Source organism: Phodopus roborovskii, unplaced genomic scaffold (assembly GCF_943737965.1).
Source record: "Phodopus roborovskii unplaced genomic scaffold, PHOROB, whole genome shotgun sequence".
In the NCBI taxonomy this organism is placed as follows: domain Eukaryota; kingdom Metazoa; phylum Chordata; class Mammalia; order Rodentia; family Cricetidae; genus Phodopus; species Phodopus roborovskii.
In genome coordinates this window covers 15,583,446-15,589,577 of record NW_026126413.1, presented here as the reverse complement: position 1 = coordinate 15,589,577, position 6,132 = coordinate 15,583,446, and the positions used below count along the sequence as shown (strand labels likewise).

At 43.5% G+C, this 6,132-nt stretch overlaps 2 pseudogenes; both read right to left on the bottom strand.

The window, feature by feature from the left end:
- Positions 1-1,268: 1,268 nt before the first annotated feature.
- LOC127221038 (40S ribosomal protein S2-like) lies at positions 1,269-2,173 on the bottom strand (annotated as a pseudogene).
- A 680-nt stretch (positions 2,174-2,853) lies between these two features.
- On the bottom strand, positions 2,854-5,309 carry LOC127221021 (signal peptidase complex subunit 2-like; annotated as a pseudogene).
- Between the last annotated feature and the right edge of the window lie 823 nt (positions 5,310-6,132).

The window sequence follows — 6,132 nt, the reverse complement described above, 5'->3', positions numbered from 1 at the left end:
ATAAGTCACTTTCACTTGGTCCTCTAAACACTGAGTATATATTCTTCATGCTTCCAGGAAGTACCACATGAGCCTGTTTGAGTTCCCCTAAAGAAAGGCCCAGCAGTAGTTAAGCTTGAATGTGGCGCTTTGGAGAGTTCCGAGAGTCGCCACAGTAAAGGGTCATTTTGCAAGTGGTTTATATCTTTTGTGGTTTTGAAAGTGTCATTTATTATAGGATTCAGGTAACCTCCTCTGAATTTCATTGCCGGGAGAAAGCTTCTTTGGCCAAATTAATTCATTGGTTCTCCCAGAAAACCTTCATGGAATGTTTCTTTTGTGTTATGAGAGCACTTGCGGGTTATTTTGTCTCATGAAAGGGCTGTCTAACTTAGGCTTGTGTTCGTGTGTACTGTGTCTGTTGGGAGCACCAAATGATGCTTAGTATTTAGTACAGTGACTGTCTTTTGCCAGCTACAACTAACTTGTATTTTTCTTACTTTTCACTATTGATTCTAACCCATTGTTAGAATTTCAGATGGTATAGGAAAGTCTGCTGGTCTCCCTTATTCACGTGTTCCCTAACACTATTTTTTGGTACAACCAGTATTGTGTGATGTGTACGAATTTGGTTACATGCCCCCCCCCCCCCCAGCCCATGCATGCACTTAGGGATTTCATTCCAGATACTTTACTGACATACCAAGGGTAAAAGAGGACTGGAAATGGTCCATCCCGAGTGACAGGCAATAGGGAGGTACACTGTTAAAAGGGAATCGGAGAGGTGATAAAACTCCATGAAAGTTGATCTGCTCTTGATTAGCTCTCCACAGAAGAAACTGTAAACACGCCAGATAATATACCCCTTCCTGTTTTGGGTATTTCTCTCACCAGCTCTCCATTCCATGGCTACCACACTAAGCATACATACTTCCATATTGGAAAATATATATTCATATAACATACATATGTATAAGTATATAAATATATATATATATATATACTTATGGCATATATCCTTCATTAAATGCAAATGGACTAATACACATTGTTTTTCAACATTTTCTATTAATTCTTACTTAGGCTCATGTCTTTCTTTTTTTTGATAATTTTTTCACATCTTTCATTTATTGAAAAAATTTTAGAAAATGGCAGTTAATAAAGGGCACAAACAAATCAACAGAGCATACTAGTGGAAAACAGAATATAAAAGTAAAAATGCCACCAGCTTCTTTAATTGGTTAAGAGCACAAAATGTAATAGGCATGTCTATTTTCATTTTAAACAGACTTAATTCACTTTATTTTTCTTGTATAAAACCCCTTATGTGGTGGCAACAGCTGGAGCCTGGGTCCTCTGAACAGAGACTCTGATATGGGCTTTCACAAGATGGTCAGTGACTTCCTGATAAGGAGACTTGGTGAACACAGTCTCTTTTCAGAGGTCAGGGGTCAGGTAGCTGTAGGTCTTAGAGATGGCATCAAAGATGGCCTTGGCAAAGTTGCCCAGGGTGGCAGTGCAGCCCCTGGCTGATGTGTAGCAGTCATCAATACCGGCCATCATCAGTAGCTTCTTGGGCACAGGAGCAGAGACGATGCCAGTGCCTCTGGGGGCAGGGATGAGACGCACCAATACAGAGCCACAGCGGCCTGTCACTTTGCATGGAACAGTGTGGGGCTTGCCAATCTTGTTCCCCCAGTAGCCTCTCCACACAGGGACAATGGGAAGCTTGGCCAAGATGATGGCCCCTCGGATAGCAGTGGCTACCTCCTTGGAGTACTTAATACCAAGACCAACATGACCATCGTAGTCCCCAATAGCGACAAAAGCCTTGAACCTGGTCCGCTGGCCAGCCCTTGTCTGTTTCTGTACTGGCATGATCTTTAGAACCTCATCCTTAAGAGATGCCTCCAAGAAAAAGTCAATAATCTCGGATTCCTTAATGGGCAGAGAGAAAAGGTAGATCTCCTCCAGGGACTTGATCTTCATGTCCTTAACCAGGCGGCCCGGCTTGGTGACAGGGACCTACTCCTTGTCTTCGGCTTTACCTCCACGAGCCCCACGGCCTCGACCACGGCCTCGACCACACCCCCTGAGACAGCTGCCGAAGCCTCCATGGAAGCTGCCGCAGCCTCCTAATCCTGGGCCCCCCGGGTCCTCCGGGCCCTCCCGCTGCACCCGCGTCATCCGCCATTTGGTGTTTTCCTGAAGTAGAAGCTAGGCATGTCTATTTTAAACAAAGAACTATTTTGTATTTTTTTTAAAAAAATAATTCTCCCCAAGTCAGATTTATATACACGCCCACAAAAATGGTGTCTAAGTAAAGCTGTTGGACATAAGAAGTTGTATCCTGGATTGAAGGAAATAGATGCTGAAGCAGGGACTAACACAAAGTCAGCAACAGTTAATGACATCCACTCCCCAAGACAAGGCCTGGCTCTACAGTTCAGGATGGCTCAACTCAACCCCCCCCTCCCTCAGCCTTCCAAGAGCTGGGACTGTAGGTGAACACCATGCCCACCTAAGTCCCTAAGACCCACGCGCTCAAACACTGCATGGCACAAAGCTATACTAAATAAAGTACTGTTAAGTACAAAGGGAAAAGTATGCTATGCTCAGCTTTTACAAAAACTGCTTCTTAAGGAAAACAACAACAAAAATCCACTCAGCAGACCATGGAGGCTACAGCTAGCCATCAGAGATAACAACTTTGCATATCTGTGCTAGGAAAGTCTATTTAATCAGAATGCACTAAATGGGCTTTTTTGTTTGTTTGTTTGTTTATTTATTTATTTATTTCATACTTGACCAAGTTTAAGCTTTCTGCTTCTTCCCTACCCACCAGTAACTCGTACGATCCAGAAGGAAAAGAGATTTTAGAATTGGCTATTTCATTTTTCTTTCTGTGGCGAGACTGTCATGGAGCCTGGAGATTTCAGGTTCATATGCATCCATGACCAGTGTCCCACTGTGATCAAAGAACTTAGCAATGGGCTTGGTGAACTCGGCTTCCCGCCGCTGCTTTGCCTTTCCAGTGATGAAGGTCAACGTCAGGGTGTCATCAAACCTTTTGAGGCTGGAGGACAGTTGCCAAATATCATCAGGATCCATTCCTGTGGGATCTTTTCTGTGGGCCACAAGAAAAGATGGTCTTCTCTTTATATGAGCTGTAAATGGTCAGAATTCCCATCATCATGAAATAGGATTTAACACACAAAGCCCAAACTGGCTTGGACTCTGGAAAGGGGTGCTTGTGATCCCAGATCAAAGCCACTATGGCAAAGAAGCAGGATGCGGCACAGATGGCGAGGCGACCGTCAGTTATACCGGTTTCCCACATACGTGTGTCTTTCCAGGAGTGCCTTTGTGGTGGAATATTTTTGAAATTTTTTAAAATATACATTTGAAACAAGCTTGTTCTACATGTCGAACCCAGTTCTTGCACCCTCTACTCCTCCCCTGTCTCCCCCCACCAACCCCCATCCCATCCCCTTTCTGCTCCCCAGGGAGGGTGAGGCTTCCATGGGGAGTCTTCAAAGTCTGTCACATCATTTGGAGCATGGCCTAGGCCCTCCTGCATGTGTCTGAGCTGACAGAGTATCCCTCTATGTGGAATGGGCTCCCAAAGCCCATTCCTATACTAGGGATAAATACTGATCCACTACCAGAGGCCCCATAGACTGCCCAGTCCTCCTAACTGACTCACATTCAGGGAGTCTGGTTTGGTCCTATGCTGGTTTCCCAGCCATCAGACTGGAGTCCACGAGCTCCCCCTTGTTCAGGTCAGCTGTCTCTGTGGGTTCCTCCAGCCTGGTCTCGACCCTTTTGCTCATCACTCCTCCCTCTCTGCAACTGGATTCCAGGAGTTCAGCTCAGTGTTTAGCTGTGGGTGTCTGCTTCTGCTTCCATCAGCTACTGGATGAAGGTTCTAGGATGGCATATAAGGTAGTCATCAATCTCATCATTGGGGAAGGATAATTAAGGTAGCCTCTCCACAATTGCTTAGATTGTTAATCTATAAGGGGGTCTTCCTTGTGGATCTCTGTATATTTCCCTAGTGCCAGATTTCTCTTTAAACCTATAATGGCTCCCCCTATTATGGTATCTCTATTCTTGCTCTCCTCTATTCTTTCCCTGACTCAATCTTCCTGCTCCCTCATGCCCACCTCTCCCTCCCTCTTCTCCCCTTCTCTTTCTCCTAACTCCACCCTCCCTCCATGCTCCCAATATACTCAGGAGATCTTGTCCCTTTCCTCTTCTCCAGGTGACCATGTGTGTCTCTCTTAGGGTCCTCCTTGTTTCCTAGCTTTTCTGGAGGTATGGATTGTAGGCTGGTGATCCTTTGCTCTATGTCTAAAATCCATATATGACTGAGTACATACCGTGTTTGTCTTTCTGTGACCATGTCACCTCACCAGGCTCATTTCTACAGTCTTCCATTTATTGAGCTTGTTTCACATAACCCATGCTAGCTTCAAACTTGCTATGTAGCTGTGGCTGACCTTGAACTCCTCCTAAACCTCCTGTCTCTCTCTACCTCCCAAAGAACTGGGATTATAGGCATGTACCACCATGCCCACATAATAATACTAAATAATAATACTACTAATAATAGGTATTATTTCAGTGCTTGGGATCAAGCTCAGGGCCATGGACCTATGAGGTGTTCTACTACCAAGACTTCACTAACTGTATCATTTAACTAAGATTACAAATTGTCTTTTTAATTTCATTACAATATGGTGGGTTTCCATGTGGTTTTAAATGCCCCCTTTGATTGAGGTAGCCTCCTTCCTTGTGCTTTCCCTTTCCCATCCCCACCCCCTCCCTGTTCTCCTTTCTGAGTATTCTTTCTCTACTTTTATGTCACCTACACTCTACCATCCTTCACACCCCCCACTTCCTTTTTTCTCCTCCCCATGACCTCTTTGTAGTTCTCTGGCTTGGACACCTAGTCCACATTAAATATACAAAATTAGAGACTCAAAGTTAGGGTTCCCATATGAGAGAGAACATGAGGCATTTGTTTCTCTTTGCTTGGGTAATGTCACTCAATATGTTTCTTATCCCGGTTACTTCATTTATCTCAACTTCCATTGTTTTCTCGGCCAAATGTATCTAGGTTTTCTAATTTGTTCGAATATGGTTTTTAAAGTATGTCCTTGCAATTTTCCCACATATCCATGGTGATCTCTCCTTGTCCATCTCTAATTTTGGGTCTTCTCTCCCTTTCTTTATCAATCTTGTTTACCTTTTCAGAGAGCCAATTCTTCATTTTCATTTAATTGATTCTTTATATTGTTTTTTCCCATTTGTTTCCATTTATTCATTTCCGGCCTTTCCCCCCCTTGTTGGCATAAGGCCCTGGGAAGTGTGGGTAGGGAGTTGGCTGGCGTAGCGAGAAGGAAGGAGAGTGGTACCATTTGTGCTGGGTATTGGCAAAGGCTGGTAGGGAGCCGGGCAGCATAATGCAGAAGAGGGAGAGGGGCCTGCTTGGCAGTGGGAGGCCCCAGGACAGGAGTCAGGGAGGAGTTGTGTGGCCTAGGGAGGAGGAAGGCTTTGCAGTCCTTGGGAGCCCATCATTTCTTATGCAGGTATTATTTTCTTAGTGGTTTCAGACTATCAATACATGAATGTGCTGTATAATTTTTACCCAAGTCTTCCTAGTTTGCTTTGCCATTAGCATGAAAGACACATTTTGCTAATACAATTTATATTCTGTCTTTTTAATCAGTAGGTTTACTTCTTTGCATTTTAAGGGCACACAAGCACGTGTGTGTGTGTGTGTGTGTTAGCATGCAGTTTTTATTTATTTATTTAATCCTATTTTGTTTTAGGTCATTATCCTAATTTTCCTTTCATCAATTCTTCTGTACTTTCTTGTCTTATAATAATAATATTTGAAACTTTGATATAGTTAAATCTCTATTTTTAAATCAGTGAGGGACAGCTTTGATAACACAATGCAGAATAAGAAAAAAATTACATCCACACTTCTAGGTCCTTCTCTTCATGTAACTCTTTGATTTATTTTTATACTATGAAGATTTATAACTTAAGTGGAGCTGAGCTCTGGGAAGACGATTACACACCCAGTGGTCACCAACAGCCCTTCCATCCACGACTTTCCCAATCATGGCAGGACTTTAAACT